General features: G+C 39.5%; 1 protein-coding gene across 4 annotated transcripts in view; it reads left to right on the forward strand.

Moving 5' to 3' along the window:
• AKAP6 (A-kinase anchoring protein 6) overlaps positions 1 to 17369 on the forward strand; it is a 501363-nt gene that overhangs the window by 270092 nt on the left and 213902 nt on the right. The window lies entirely within an intron of this gene.

Below are 17369 nucleotides of genomic sequence, written 5' to 3' on the forward strand. Positions count from 1 at the left end.
TACATGCCAGCTACTGTGTTGTACATTACTTTTTGTGTACTCTCTCATTTAATTCTCACAACAAACTATATACACCTTAAGGCAGTACTATTATAATTCCCAGTGGAAAAAAAATGGAGGCACAGAGAAGTTGAGTAACTGGCTTAAGGTCACACAGGTGTTAGGTAGCAAAGCTGGGATGTGAATCTGAGCCCTTTGGCCCCAGAGCCCATTTTCAAGACCGCTTAGAGCACTGCCTGTTACCGGCACCGCTCAGGGTAGGACGCAGTGATGAACAATCAGCCTCGGTACTTGTCTCATGGAGCTTGTGGTGAAGTGGGGCGACAGACTTAAATCTCACAACCATGCTTTTATAAACCATGATGGACTGGGAAAGAAAAGCAAAGGGAGCAACCAGAGGCTGGCCTGGGAGAAGTGATTGAGATCCAAGTATGGGGGAGCCCTTCCTTGAGGAAGTGACATTCTGTGAACAGGCTGTTGCAGCTAGTGGGGAGCGGGGAGTATGCAAGGGAAGCTGTGTGGCTGTGGGGGCGAAGGGGAGGGTTTGGGAGTGAGCAGGGAAAGGACATCATTGACTCATAGAATAAAGACCTGTCCTTGGCTTTGGTGTGGAGCATGGATGGGTAAGTGGGGTGAGTCGGGGTGGTGGATGAGCAGAGATGATGCAGTCACCTGCATTCATAAGGACCTGTGGCTCTATTCACCAGGGCAAGCTTGAATTGGACACTATTGCTCATTCTGTGGGAGACAGATGAGATAAAGAAGATAGCTAAACCCAATGAGGAGAAGGTATTATGAAATGAGAGGCAATGTTAACATTTCTCAAAAATAGGACCGCCTTCCCCAGGCCCCACCTCAAATGAATCAGTCACCTGAGTAGGGCCCCAGAATCTGCATTCCACAGCTCCCAGAAAACCTCTTCCTACAGGGCCATATGATCTTCACATAACTGGGATCCTCAAAACAATGTGAAAGGATATCTGTCTTCTTGTTACTTCCAATACCAAACCATTGGTATCAGGTGGCTCAGATGGTAAGAATCTATCTGTGATGCAGGAGACCTGGGTTCAATCCCTGGGTCACAAAGCTCTGCTGGAGGAGGGCATGGCAACCCACTACAGTATTCTTGCCTGGAAATTCCCCATGGACAGAGCAGCCTGGTGGGCTACAGTCCATAGTGTTGCAAGAGTTGGACATGACTAAGCGACTAACACTTTCACACTTTCAAAATGTTCAAAAATAGGGGCTGTTTAATTAAACTATGCTGCATCTTATCCCAATGAAAGATTACATAACCATTTAAAACTAATGTTTTAGAAGAGAATTTTCAAACATTTGAAGAGGCCTATAATATGCAATTATATATTTTAAAATACCTTTGAATTTTCTAAGTCTCTACAATGAGTAAGAATTATTTGAATCCAAAAAATAAATATATGTAAAATGCAGAATTAAAAAGTGATTAAAAGGTGACATGATCTGAAGGGACTTGAGATGTGAATTTAAATATTAGGAGGAAAAATAAATATATCTGACTCTTACTGATTTGGATGTCTCAGTTCAGTTCAGTTGCTCAGATGTGTCTGACTCTTTGTGACCCCCATGGACTACAGTACGCCAGGCCATCACCAACTCCCGGAGTTTACTCAAACTCATGTCCATTGAGCTGGTGATGCCACCCAACCATCTCATCCTCTGTCATCCCCTTCTCCTCCCACCTTCAGTCTTTCCTAGCATCAGGGAGTTTTCAAATGAGTCAGTTCTTCACATCAGGTGGCCAAAGTTTTGGAGTTTCAGCTTCAACATCAGTCCTTCCAATGAATATTCAGGACTGATTTACTTTAGGATTGATTGGTTGGATCTCCTTGCAGTCCAAGGGACTCTCAAGAGTCTTCTCCAACACCACAGTTCAAAAGCATCAGTCTTGATGCTCAGCTTTCCTTATAGTCCAACTGTCATATCCATACATGACAACTGGAAAAACCATAGCTTTGACTAGATGGACCTTTGCTGGCAAAGTAATGTCTTTGCTTTTTAATATGCTGTCTAGGTTGGTCATAATTTTTCTTTCAAGGAGTAAGCATCTTTTAATTTCATGGCTCCAGTCACCATCTGCAGTGATTTTGGAGCCCACAAAAATAAAGTCTATCACTGTTTCCACTGTTTCCCCATCTATTTGCCACAAAGTGATGGGACCAGATGTCATTATCTTAGTTTTCTGAATGCTGAGTTTTAAGCCAACTTTTTCACTCTCCTCTTTCACTTTCATCAAGAGGCTCTTTAGTTCTTCACTTTCTGCCATAAGGGTGGTGTCATCTGCATATCTGAGGTTATTGATATTTCTCCTGGCAATCTTGATTCCAGCTTGTGCTTCTTCCAGACCAGTGTTTCTCATGATGTACTCTGCATGTAAGTTAAATAAGCAGGGTGACAATATACAGCCTGGACATACTCCTTTCCCAATTTGGAACCAGTCTGTTGTTCCATGTCCAGTTTCAACACTTGCTTCTTGACCTGCATATAGATTTCACAGGAGGCAGGTCAGGTGGTCTGGTATTCCCATCTCTTTCAGAATTTTCCACAGTTTGTTGTGATCCACACAGTCAAAGGCTTTGGCATAGTCAATAAAGCAGAAGTAGATATTTTTCTGGAACTCTCTTGCTTTTTCAGTGATCCAACGGATGTTGGCAATTTGATCTCTGGTTCCTCTGCCTTTTCTAAATCCACCTTGAACATCTGGAAGTTCACAGTTCACGTAGTTGAAGCCTGGCTTGGAGAACTTTGAGCATGACTTTACTAGTGTGTGAGATGAATACAGTTGTGCGGTAGTTTGAGCATTCTTTGGCATTGTCTTTCTTTGGGATTGGACCACACCCACCTTTTCCAGTCCTGTGGCCACTGTTGAGTTTTCCAAATTTGCTGGTATATTGAGTGCAGCACTTACACAGCATCATCTTTTAGGATTTGAAATAGCTCAACTGGAATTCCATCACCTCCACTAGTTTTGTTTGTAGTGATGCTTTCTGAGACCCACTTGACTTCGCATTCCAGGATGTCTGGCTCTAGGTGAGTGATCACACCATCGTAATTATCTGGGTAATGAAGATCTTTTTTGTATAGTTCTGTGTATTTTTGCCACCTCTTCTTAATATCTTCTGTTTCTGTTAGGTCTATACCATTTCTGTCCTTTACTGTGCCCATCTTTGCATGAAATATTCCCTTGGTATCTCCAATTTTCATGAAGAAATCTCTAGACTTTCCCATTCTATTGTTTTCCTCTATTTCTTTGCATTGATCACTGAGGAAGCCTTTCTTATCTCTCCTTGCTATTCTTTGGAACTTTGCATTCAAATGGGTATATCTTTCCTTTTCTCCTTTGCCTTTTGCTTCTCTTCTTTTCACAACTATTTGTAAGGTCTCCTCAGACAACCATTTTGCCTTTTTGCATTTCTTTTTCTTGGAGATGGTCTTGATCCTTGTCTCCTGTACAATGTCATGAACCTCCGTCCAAAGTTTTTCAGACACTCTGTGTATCAGATCTAATCGTTTGAATCTATTTGTCACTTCCACTGTATAATCGTAAGGGATTTGATTTAGGTCATACCTGAATGGTCTAGTGGTTTTCCTTACTTTCTTCAATTTGTCTGAATTTGGCAATAAGGCGTTCATGATCTGAGCCACAGTCAGCTTCTGGTCTTGTTTTTGCTGACTGTATAGAGCTTCTCCATCTTTGGCTGCAAAGAATACAATCAATCTGATTTCAGTGTTGACCATCTGGTGATGTCCATGTGCAGAGTCATCTCTTGTGTTTTTGGAAGAGGTTGTTTGCTATGACCAGTGTGTTCTCTTGGCAGAACTCTATTAGCCTTTGCCTTGCTTTCATTTTGTACTCCAAGGCCAAATTTGCCCATTACTCCAGCTATTTCTTGACTTCCTACTTTTGCATTCTAGTCCCCTATAATGAGAAGGACATCTTTTTTGGGTGTTTGTTCTAGAAGGTCTTGTAGGTCTTCATAGAACCATTCAACTTCAGCTTCTTCAGCATTACTGGTTGGGGCATAGACGTGGGTTACTGTGGTACTGAATGCTTTGCCTTGGAAACAGAGATCATTCTGTCATTTTTGAGACTGCATCCAAATATTGCATTTCAGACTCTTGTTGACTATGAGGGCTACTCCATTTCTCTAAGGGATTCTTGCCCACAGTAGTAGATATAATGATCATCTGAGTTAAATTCACCTGTTCCAGTCCATTTTGGTTTACTGATTCCTAATATGTCGGCTTTCACTCTTGAAATCTCCTGTTTTACTGCTTCCAATTTGCCTTGATTCATGGACCTAAATTCCAGGTTTGCATGCAGTATTGCTCTTTATAGCATCAGACTTTACTTCCATCACCAGTCACCCAAGTTTGGAACTTGGATGTTTCAGTTCCAAACAAAACAACAACAACAAAAGTCCTCTGTATTTGAATCATCTCCTAAGTGAAAATGTCTTTCTCAACTCACACCTGTTTATAAAGAATAACATCAGTGGTCTTTCCTGTTAATAGTATTTCTGTTCCCAAACATTCTTTGTCATTCTACGCGCACAGCGGGCATCTGAAATCAGCTACAGGAGAGGCTTCTGTGGGCGTCTCAGGGTGTGAACCTGGGGGAGGCGTGAGAGTGAAGGCTTCAGCCTGGCAGAGCGGGCCACACCCCAGGCCCTTGTCTCCCAGCCAGTTCTCTCTTCTTCAGTTTGGGTTGAATTTTCTCTAGACGAATGAACTCATCCATAGTCAAGGGTGAAGGTAAACTCAACTTAAGATAAAGAAAATCCATTTCTAAATTTAAACTTAGGAAACTGAGGCAAACCAGAATGGTCATTCTTTCTGTTTGCTTAATGTTGCTCACCTGCCTTCCTCAGTCCTGTGGGCAAGCACGAGGAATAATAGGAGAGGCGCAGACTCAGAAGTCAGATTGTGTTCAACCTGATACTTACTAGTAATGTGTCCTTCAGAGAATGACTGAACTTCTCTGCCTCAGATCCCTCATTTGTACCATGGAGGCAATGGTAACATCCACCTCAAGGGACTGTGATACAGATTTAAAGAGCTGGCATATCTGAAGTGCTTACAGCGCTGGGCCCATAGGAAGCCCGAGATGAGGGTAAATATGCCAGACTGCATAATCTAGTGGTGGAGACAACAAACAAATAATTGTAATAGAATCTAATAATTACTCTAGTAGAAAGTGAAAAAGTGAAAGTGTTAGTTGCTCAGTCGTGTCTGACTCTTTGCAGCCCCATGGACTGTAGCCCACCAGGCTCCTCTGTTCATGGAATTCTCCAGGCAAGAATACTGGAGTGGGGGTACAAAGTTCTGGGAGTAAACAGAGGAGGAATTAACTAACCTCAAGTAGGGGTCTCAAGGAAAGACTTAGAGGGCAGTTGATGTTTTAAACAGGGAAGGATTTTTGCCCAAGTGAAATTGATGGGCAGAGAGAACAGCACATGCAGAAAACATGCGACCTTTCAGACGAGATTAGGCCAGCTTGCCACACCCAGGTTCGTGTGACAAAAAATGACCCTTAGTGATCAGTGACCTGAGCAATAATTCCTCATATGCCTCTAATTGACACTATTCAAGTCAGAGTGAGGTCCCTATACAGAAAGTATCTAAAATGTCCTGTTTAAACAGAAACATATTGCACACATAGAACAAGCTTAAACCCTGGAGTTCTACAAGACTAAAAGCTGAATTTCGCTCCCTGTCTGTCTATCAGGGAGCCCTCTTTCCGTGACATGACCTTGCACAGGTCATGTACAAATTGTCCCTTGAAATATATCTCCAAGCATAGCAGTTATGATCATCTATTTCATCTTAGACCTAAAAGAGGAACTAAAATTAAAACATAATAAAAAAATAACTCTAGAATTCATCTTAGGTTTACATCAGAAGCTGTGGGAACTTGAGAAGCATAATAGAAAATCTAAGGAATATATCTAGGGGGTATTTTTCTTTTTACCTTGTTTGAGAGACTGTAGAAAAGGGCTTGGTCTTAGAAATCTTGTAAAGAAGGAGGATAGGAGGAAATTCAAAGACTCTGGGAAACTTCTCCCCCAGGACTCTGCAGCATACCTTATTTGTTGTATTTCATTTTTTTAAAAAAAATGTTTTCCCAGGACTGTGAGATCTTTTATACATGGAAATAGAGAACAAAATTCACCAATTCTAGAAATAGAGCGTTGGCACACACAATCCAAGGATTGAATGTATGCTTGTAATTATATATTTTATTTTAAGATAGATTGGTGAAAGTTTATCATTTTGAAGTAGGCTTTTTTAGCATGTTAAAATTCTGTATGGTGTATAGCTGGAGGGACTTCAAAACACAGTGAATGTCTAACTCCAAACAAAGGCTACATTCCTTCTTCTTTTTTTTTTTTTTGACATCTCAAGGCAAAAAACAAAAATTGTGAAAGCAAAAAGGCATTCTTAAATTTTGCACATTGCCTCCTTTAAAACGTTCTTATCCCTGTTTTTATTTTTTACCTATAGAGCTTGCCATCATTACGGATGTCTTAGAATCAAGGCTGGGATTTCCCCGCCTGACATCTCAAACTTTGCATCTCTGAAAGCACACAGCAATGGTTCCTTTGTCCTCTTTAAAGAAACATATACATTCCCAAAACAAAGACTATTTGAAGATTTTAATGTAAATTCAGCAAACTTTATAGCAAATAGAAAGGGTGACCTCGCCTGGGTTCCAACCAAGATCTTCCCTTATTTAGTGAAAGGAGGCAGAGGGTTAGCTGCTTTGAACTCTAGGGTTGTGCTTATTTTATCTGGTTTCTTTTGAGGTTCATAGATTGAAGTTGTCATCCCTTTGGAAATGGATATCAGACTGTGAAGGTCATCAATGTTATCTGTTCAACAATAGCACAAGAGCAAGCTTAAGGACATTTCTTAAATATGTTTGCTCAGCCCTACAAATGACAGTTTCAGGTACTGGCTGAGGAAGTGGTGTCTGTGTGTCCTCTGACTTGGGTATGTTGCTAACCACCTCGCCTTTTGTTAGATGTCAAGAGAGGGCAAGTCTAATAGTAACACATACTTTCTGTTTGTTTACCAGACACTCAAGTCTTTACCTAGTATTTATGCTAATAACTATGAGTAACTTTCTTTAACTGAAGGAAGAGAAAGAGGCTGATTGGGGAAGGCCCTTTTTATGATCTTGTCTCTGTGTTATATAGTACCTCTTGGGTAATAGTGCAGCTGGATATTATTATCCTGGAACGGAATTTGATCCAGATTCTTCTAAAGCATTGTCTCTGCATTCTTTTCTTTTCTGGCTCAAATGCTTATGGAGTTGCATGTTCTTTAATATAGAACTTCAGAAACAGCCTTGAGATATTGGATGGAAATTGCATTTATATGTGGTCAGTCACACTTGTATGTGGCACTGAGGTATATAAAGAATTACTTGAGGTGATTTACTCTTTTCTTCTTTCAAAACAAGAGCACAGTTATATGTTGTCAGAGGAACCAGAAATGATATCATAAGATTGAATTAGTAGAAACAAAAACAATAGGCAAAGGCTTGGCCATTATTTACTGAGTGCTGACAGAGAGCTCTGCCCCATGCTGGGTTAGACATGAGGGAAGACATGCTTTCCTGCTCAGTGGTCTTATCATCTCATTGTAAGCACACACTGTAACATCTTGTCTAATGTAGATTGAGCTATCTTAGATCTAGAATAATAGATCACCTCAGATTTAGATCATCTTAATTAGGATGTTGGCAGACTGAAAGGGAACAGGGTTCTTGATGCAAGCAAATGAGTAGTAAATGCATTAGCAATTCCCCTTCTTCCTTACAGAATTCTTCCTAAAAGCCAGTATCCAGTTCCTTTCCCACTGAACGGTATAAACAGTCCTGAAATGTAGTACCTAGGGAGAGCGCTTTCTTCTACTGTGGATTCTTCAGTAGTCCTTTTTTTTTGTTAAAAGAAGGGCAACTTTGCTTCAAAAGTGTTTTTGAAAGACAGAAACAAAAGTGAGTTATTTCTTTGAAGATCAGTTGTGGTTACTAAATTTGTGATGGAATCGAATAAAAGATAGTTCTAATCTCCTTGAAGCATTTAAATTTGCATATTATCATATGTGTGGGTGGCCCAAGATGAGTTTTTTTTTTAAAGAAGTCTGCCATTCTAACTAGGTGACTGAAAAAAATGATGGAGATGACTTAATATATATTAGGTCAAAGGATAGCTAATGGTCAGCCCCATCATGGTCTATGTGATATAGAAAACCATACCTTATCTTGATTTTTGCACTATACTTCCAGTGCTGGGTGATTTGCGGAGTGAAATTCTTTGGTGTCTCTAGTCAACACAGGGAAATGTCATTGACAAGAGTAGGTAGTCTTATTTTTTTCCTTTTTAGTCAAGAGTACCTAATCTCTGAATCTGTAACACCTAGAGTTGCAGAGATGCATGGTATTAGATACAAAGTTACATTCTATGGAAAGCAGCCCTCTTTTATAGGCAGAACTAACATTTCTTAACTCAGCCTGATCTATTTTGTAAACACATTCAAGGTACTTTTTGATATACAATGGGGGTCAGCATTTTTTTTTTAATCTACAAGTATTTATGCAAAACAAAACAAAACCGGAAGGCAAGATACAGAATTGCTTCTAAAACCACTTTAAAACTAATAAGTAAATTATTTGAAAGTGTGAAACAGTTACCTCAGTGTGTGATTTACACTTGGCCGCCCCCCACCCCCGAATGTGTTGTTTCTGGCAGGGGAGCATCTGAGCTGGGGAGAGTCCTGCTAAAGGGATTAGGTTGCCCTGGCTCTTGTGCTTATTGAGTCACCTAGGACTTCTTATAAAACAGCAGCGTTCAAATGTACACACACCTACGCTCAACACCCTGAGTACTCCAAATGCTCGTTTAACTGTTCTCACACCTGGAGTATCTCTTCCATCCAGTGAGGTCAGAAGGCACAGAGATGTCCACATACTGGTTTTTCCTTTTCTTTGGAAGTCTGTTGGAATATAGCCATTTATATGGTTCTGATGCTAACAAAGACAGAGACATTTTCAGTGTGCTATAGTGCTTTTTGCTACCAGGCCCCACAGAACATCCCCAGTCTTACCTCCCACTGTGTCAAAATGAAGGTTAATGTTTCTCAGGGGACATTATCTCAATTGAGGTTTTGCTGGGCTACAGTCCAGGGACCCATCTCACTGCAGCTTCCAGGCCACTTTGCGCTAGGAGGGGGAGGTGGCTTATTGTACTTAATCTGGCCCGCAGAGGCCAGCACTAGCTCCGTGCAGGGCTAAGCAGGGTCATGGATCTTGCTGTGTGAGAAAGGGAAGAGGAAAGAAGGAAGCCTAAAGCAGGAGGCTAAGACGAGAGAAGGAACAGAAAGATAAAAGAAGGGAGTATGCATCTAGGGAAGCTCATCTGCCTGTCACTTCATGGACATTAATGCTCGCCTTTTACTCCCTCTGTCTTTTTCTTTCCTTTCTCTAGTCTGGAAGTCAAAGCCTGACAAACTGTCTTTATTTTTGACATCATGGATATTGTCACATAAAGTATGCGTGTGTGTGTGTGTAACATGCTGTATTAATGGGGTTAGCATAGTTAGCAGGCTTACTATGGTGTAGGTTTATGTCTGGATTATCTCATTCATTCTTTTTTTTGTAGATTTTTTTTTAATTTGGCTGTGATGGTCTTAGTTGCGGTGTGTAGATTCTTAGCTGAAGCATGTGGGATCTAGTTCCCCAATCAGGGATTGAACCTGGGCCCTCTGCATCGGGAATGTGGATCTTAGCCCCTGGACTACCAGGGAAGTCCTTCATCCATTCTTCCCAACAATATAGCAGTTGTAGCGTCTATTATCATTTTTACTTTACTGATAGAAAATGTAGGCTCCAAACTCATATTAGGTACTCAGGCTTATTCAAAGTCTTTTAAAATTCATGTGTGACAGCATAAAGACCAAATTCCTTCCCCTGTCACTTGACTCCACCTGCTTAGTCAAGATTCATGTCACTGTTTCATTTCATTAATGTTCTAATTAATTCACCATCTTCCAAATGTCTTTTCCCTTCTTTTCTCTTTGCTTTTGCCCAGGACTTTTCCTATTCTCTCTACTTACACTGCTCTTATCCATCCTTAAAATCAATAAGTGTTGAATACGTAACTACATTATGATGTCATAGCTCTGGACAGGACACTATTCCTCTCCATGCTCACTTCCCAACAGTACACACACACACACACATATCATTCTAAATTAAGGTAGACTGTGTGATGAATACTATAATGAGAGATAGGGACATAAGAAATAGAGAAATTGTGTGGAGGGGACATTATTTCAATTTCATGGTGCCTGGGAAAGCTCTTTCCTCTAAGGGAATTTGTATTTTGTGGAGCTCTCTAATATTCTGACATATTGTTAGTAAGAAAATATTAGAATGAGGGCATGCTAGGTAGAGGAAATACCATGATATGGAGAATATGAGGGACATCTGAAGAGTGGTGAACAGTGAATGGTTTGGCTCTTTTGAACACAGAGTATCCACATATTTATGGGAAGGGATGAAGACCTAATAGAAAATAAAGCCTGAAAAGCTTTATTCCTCCTCCACTTTACCACCTGGTAACCTTAAGCTTATTTCCAACTTTTGTAGCTCTACTTCTATTTTATAAATAGATTCATTTGTAGCACTCTTTAGACTCCATTTAGAAGCAATATTATGTGATGCTTGTCTTTCTCTGACATCTTTCACTCAGTATGACAAGCTCTAGGTCCGTCCATGTTGCTGCAAATGGCATTTTTCGTTCTCTTTTATGACTGAGTAATATTCCAGTAATATTCCATTACTCAGAAGGAGATCATGGTGACCCACTTCAGTATTCTTGCCTGGAGAATCCCACGGACAGAGGAGCCTGGTGGGCTACAGTCCATGGGGTTGCAAGAGTCAGACACGTCTTAACAACTATATTCCATTATATATATGTACTGTATCTTTTTAATCCATTCCTCTGTTGATGGACACTTAGGTTGCTTCCTTGTCCTGGCTATTTTAAATAGTGCTGCAGTGAACACTGGGGTGCATATATCTTTTCAAATTATGGTTTTCTCCAGGAGTATGCCTAGGAGTGGGATTGCTGGGTCATATGGTAGTTCTATTTTTAGTTTTTAAAGGAACCTCCATACTTTTCTCCATAGTGGCTGTACCAACTTACATTCCCACCAAGAGTATAGGAAGGGCCCCTTTTCTCCACACACTGTCCAGCATTTGTTGTTTGTAGATTTTTTGATGATGGCCAGATTTTTTTCAGACCAGTGTGAGATGATACCTTTTTGTAGCTTTAATTTGCATTTCTCTAATAATCAGTGACGTTGAACATCTTTTCATGTGCTTTTTGGCCATTTGTATGTCTTTGGAGAAATATCTATTTAGATCTCCTGCACATTAAAACCTTTTTTTTTATATTGAGTTGCATGAGAAGTTTGTATAGTTTGGAGATTAATCCCTTGTTGGTTACTTTGTTTGCAAATATTTATGGTTTCCTTTGCTATGCAAAGACTTGTAAAGTTTAATTATGTCCCATTTGTTTAATTTTGTGTTTATTTTCATTACTCTAGGAGTTGGATCAAAAAAGATCTTGCTGTGATTTGTATCAAACGTGTTCTGCTTATGTTTTCCCCCATGAATTTTATAGAATCTGGCCTCATGCTTAAGTCTTTATTCCACTTTATTTTTGTGTATGGTGTTAGGGAGTGTTCTAACTTCATTCTTTTACATATAGCTGTATAGTTTTCCCAGCACCACTTGCTGAAGAGACTGTCTTTTCTCCATTGTGTATTCTTGCCTCCTTCGTCAAAGTAAGGTGCCCGTATGTGCGTGAGTCTATCTCTGGGCTTTCTAACTTGTTCCATGGATCTGTATTTCTGCTTCTGTTCCAGTACCCTGCTTTTTTGTTGAGTGTAGCTTTGTAGTTTAAGTCTGAAGTCAGGGAGCCTGAGGCCTCCAGCTCCATTTTTCTTTCTCAGGATTGGTTTGGCTATTTGCAAGATTTTTTCTAATTCTGTGAAAATGCCACTGGTAATTTTCTAGGGAAGTCTACATAGATTTAGTAGCTTTAGCCTTTGAAGTTTATATTGACAAGAAAAGCCTATTATGTAAGAATGGAGAAGTGTGATAGAACTTTGGGGGATGTCTAGGGTAACAGAGAGCAAAGATGTCATATTAATACTGGGGATTAAGTGAGAATCTGCATGCTCAATAGTGAAACTCCCAGCTCTTGCCTTCCAGAATACTGGTAACAGGGGATACTAGGGGTCTAGGTCAAAGGAACTTTTCATGGAATAGGGCTGACCTTAGCACATTTATAGACTATAGAATAGAACTAGTTAAAAATGGATGGTTGAAGAAGATAGTTTCAGAAGGATAAGAAAGAAGATGAATTGGCATAATGATTCAGATGATGGAGAGGAAGTGAATCAGGTGGAGCTATGAACTGAGGGAAGGGAGGATATGTCTTATGAAATAGAAGAGAAAGAAAAAATATTGAGTGGTAAGCAATTGTAAAGAGAAAAGGAAACCAAAGAATTTAGAATGAAGGCAGATTCCATGTGATTAGTCAATAGGGCAATTATTTGAATAGAGAGAGGGTTGAGAGTGAGGAGGAACTGGAGAACAAGAGTGGAATTCAAATCCTTCCTTCACAGTAGAGATTTCCTGCAACCTTCCAGCCCTAAGTGATTGCTATTTCTTCTAAACTATATTGCATTTACTATTTGTACCACACATTTGGTGACTAATCACACACAGCCTGTGACACTATTTCTATTGTTGTCTTGAGCTCTCATTTATATCTTTTGTTAGTTTACTTTTCAGGCAATATGTACTCCATGACTGAAGACTCCTCAGTGCAGCAACTACATCCTAAACTTCTTTGTTTTGCTCACTTTAAATGTTATTTGAACTAAAAATATATATATTTAAAAATTTAAATTGGTTGATATATAGTATTATTATTAAAGACAGAACTCTATCTTCTCATCTTTTATGATATTCTTTTCTCTTTTCTGTGTAATGGCACAATCTTATCTTACCATTTGATCTTCCTTTCTACAGTTCTCTCCCATTTCCTTTGCCTCTTGGCTTTTACTGTAAGTTAAACAATCTTTAAAAGAGCCATTTCACCTATTTCTCCCCAAATAACTAGTAATTTCTATAATAAAGAATAAAAAAGTGTGATTTTTAATGTTTTTTGTATTTCCTTGAGTCACTTAATTATTTTAATAGGTTGTTTTGTTTGTTTGTTTGTTTTTTGGTGGTGGAGGTTGGTCTCTATTTGAACAGACTTTCTTAAAAAATACATTCTGAGTTGCTTTGAAAAAGACTAAAAGCATCTAATGTGACTTATCAGCTGACCAGCACACTGGTTGATGAAATTTGTAGTCTTTGCTCTAAAGTCCTCTAACAAGATTAGGTGAGATTGAACTGAGAAGGTAAAGGTTTCTAAACTGACATAAATTCAAAGAGCAGAACTAGATCATGATACTGTTTGAATCTCTAACAAAGTCTAATCTTTGACATGTTATATTTGGTGCACCATAATCTGTATGCATACATATCCTTCTAGTAAATGATGAATGAGGTTTAGCTAACACAATGCACTTTATTATATTCTTTTATACCCTCCTAGACCTTTGTTGGAAATATAGGGTTGGGGAACTCTGCCTTGTAAAATGACCCAGATCCTTTCTCTGGAACAGAATCTATATATGCGTTTTTCCAAAACAGCTTGGTCGCATTTGTTTCCCTACTGTCATTCATTTGGTGCTTCTTCTGGCAGCCATTAGAAAGATAGGGGGAAATACTAAATTTCACTGGATAGTTCCATCTGCCTAAAACTACTAAAACCAATAATTTCATATGGGACTTTTTGGCCCATTTGTGAAACCAGATCTGAGACAAAGAAATAGCTCAGCATTGCCCTTCTTTGGGATTGGAATGAAAACTGACCTTTTCCAGTTCTGTGGCCACTGCTGAGTTTTCCAAATTTGCTGGAATATTGAGTACAGTGCTTTAACAGCATCATCTTTTAGGGTTTGAAATACTGCAACTTGAATTCCATCACCTCCACTAGCTTTGTTCTTAGTGAGTGAGTGAGCGAGTGAAGTCGCTCCGTCATGTCCTACTCTTTGCGACCCCATGGAGTGTATGTAGCCTACCAGGCTCCTCTGTCCATGGGATTTTCCAGGCAAGAATACTGCAGTGGATTGTCATTGTTCTTAGTAATGCTTCCTAAAGCCCACTTGACTTCACACTCTAGAATGTCTTGCTCTATGTGAGTGACCATACAATCATGATTATCCAGGTCATTAAGACCTTTTTTATATAGTTCTTCTGTGTATTCTTGCCACCTCTTCTTAATCTCTTCTGTTTCTGTTATATCTTTGCCATCTCTGTCCTTTATTGTGCCCATCTTTGCATGAAATGTTCCTTTGATATCTCTAATTTTCTTGAAAAGATCTCTGCTCTTTCCCATTCTATTGTTTTCCTCCATTTCTTTGCATTGTTCACTTAAGAAGGCTTTCTTATCTCTCCTTGCTCTTTGGAACTCTGCGTTCAGATGGGTATATCGTTCCCTTTCTCCTTTGCCTTTTTCTTTTCTTCTTTTCTCAGCAATTTGTAAAGCCTCCTCAGACAACCATTTTGCTTTTTTGCATTTCTTTTCCTTGGAAATGGTTTTGATCACTGCCTCCTGTACAATGTTATGAACTTCCATCCATAGTTCTTCAGGAACTCTATCAGATCTAATCCCTTGAATCTATTTGTCACTTCCACTGTATAATCGTAAGGGGTTTGATTTAGGTCATGCCCGAATGGCCTAGTTGTTTTCTCTACTTTCTTCAATTTAAGTCTGAATTTGGCAATAAGGAGTTTATGATCTGAGCCACAGTCAGCTCCCGGTCTTGTTTTTGCTAACAGTATGGAACTCCATCTTTGACTGCAAAGAATATAATCCATCTGATTTTGGTGTTGACCATCTGGTGATGTCCATGTGTAGAGTTATCTCTTGTGTTGTTGGAAGATTCATCTCTTGCATCATCTCTTGCATTGTTGTGTTTTCTATGACCAGTGTGTTTTCTTGGCAAAACTGTTAGTCTTTGACCTTAAATATCTTGATTCATAGACCTAACATTGCCCATTGCTATGCAATATTATTCTTTACAGCTTTGACCATTACTTTCACAATCAGACACATCCATAACTGAGCATTGTTTCTACTTTGGCCAAGCTGCTTCATTCTTTCTGAAGCTGTTTCTCCACTCTTCCCCAGTAGAATATTGGACATCTGCCAACCTGTTGGGCTCATTTTCCAGGGTCATGAGGTTCTTGAGGCAAGAATACTGAAGTGGTTTCCTATCTAAAAGCAACAACTACATGATATAAACTCATGATTCTAATGCTGAGTGAGCTCAGTAGTATCAGTGATATTGACTCTTGTAGGATGATGCCAACCAGCTTAATGTGTTGGGATTTACCCCATTACCCAAGACTTCAGAGGTTTCAGAACTTGACCTCTTGTGTACTTAGCAAGTTTTTTGTACTGAACCCCCTTTTTGATCACACATTGTTTCTCCTCTTCACAAACTCTTCTAAGAATTACATATTTATAAATTAGCAGCTTTCTGGACCTCACTACATGTCCTCATGAATGAAATTCTTGTGTCACAAGTTTTTATTCCAAGTAAATTAGATTAATATGACAACAGAAAACAAAATATATTTTTCAAATTGTCATTCAATAGTGCTAATGTGGCATTTTAGAATGAAAGTAAATCATCTCATTTCCTAATAATTGAGAATTTTATAACTGTTAATCAGTAATTGAAAAATTTCCCCCAATTTTGAGGGGTGAAGGCTAAGAATTATTAACTTTTCAGTATAGAACAAAGAGCACAGTGATGTGAACAAAGATATCAGTGGATAAAGGTAAATTTGATGTTCAGTTCAGTTCAGTCGCTCAGTCGTGTCTGACTCTTTGCGACCCCATGAATCGCAGCATGCAAGTCCTCCCTGTCCATCACCAACTCCCAGAGTTTACTCAGACTCACGTCCATTGAGTCAGTGATGCCATCCAGCCATCTCATCCTCTGTCGTCCCCTTCTCCTGCCCCCAATCCCTCCCAGCATCAGAGTCTTTTCCAATGAGTCAACTCTTCGCATGAGGTGGCCAAAGTACTGGAGTTTCAGCTTTAGCATCATTCCTTCCAAAGAAATCCCAGGGCTGATGTCCTTCAGAATGGACTGGTTGGATCTCCTTGCAGTCCAAGGGACTCTCACGAGTCTTCTCCAACACCACAGTTCAAAAGCATCGATTCTTCAGTGCTCAGCTTTCTTCACAGTCCAACTCTCACATCCATACATGACCACTGGTAAAACCATAGCCTTGACTAGATGGACCTTTGTTGGTAAAGTAATGTCTCTGCTTTTCAATGTTATTTAGGTTGGTCATAACTTTCCTTCCAAGGAGTAAGTGTCTTTTAATTTCATGGCTGCAGTCACCATCTGCAGTGATTTTGGAGCCCCAGAAGATGTACTGAGTGTTTTTTCTTCCTTTGTAATTACTTCTGTGTTCTATCTAATTGTGAAGTAGTTTTCAGTTGTATTCCTGCTTCACACCTTTGACAAATAGCATCTTCTGTCATTATCTGCAGATTCTTTTAGTCTTAGTTGTACAAAAAAAGCTTAATGACTATTCTCTTTTGGCTAATACACAAAAGGGAAATCAGGTGAAAGAGTTTGAAGATAGAAATTGTTTGGAAATCTTGCATTTTAAGCAGTTGTTGTCTTACAACATCATTTTTCAATTAATACTTTGAAATAGAAACTCCTGTTGTGTGTACTTTTCCTAGGCAATCAATAGTTCTCTCTCTTTCCTCCTATAAATGGTGAAATTGGATATTAGGAAGTATGGGCACACGTCTCCTCCTAAAAGGGAAATGGTTTGGGGATATTGTGCTAATGGTATAATCATCAACAACAGCATCAAACGATGGTTATTAAGCTTCATTTGTAGGCATGTGGACTGCCTAACCAACAGCCATTTTTCTCATCTTGTTTCCTAACAGAATAACATATTTTGTCTACATACCCACCTTCTTCCATACTAGGTGGCCGAGGTGAAAAACTGACAGTGAAAGTGTCTGTCACTCAGTCACGTCCAGCTCTTTGCAACCCATGGACTGTAGCCCGCCAGGCTCCTCTGTCCATGGAATTCTCCAGGCAAGCATACTGGAGAGGGTTGCCATTTCCTTCTCCAGTGGACCCCATTTTCCAGCCCA

Source organism: Bos javanicus, chromosome 21 (assembly GCF_032452875.1).
Source record: "Bos javanicus breed banteng chromosome 21, ARS-OSU_banteng_1.0, whole genome shotgun sequence".
Taxonomy (NCBI): Eukaryota; Metazoa; Chordata; class Mammalia; order Artiodactyla; family Bovidae; genus Bos; species Bos javanicus.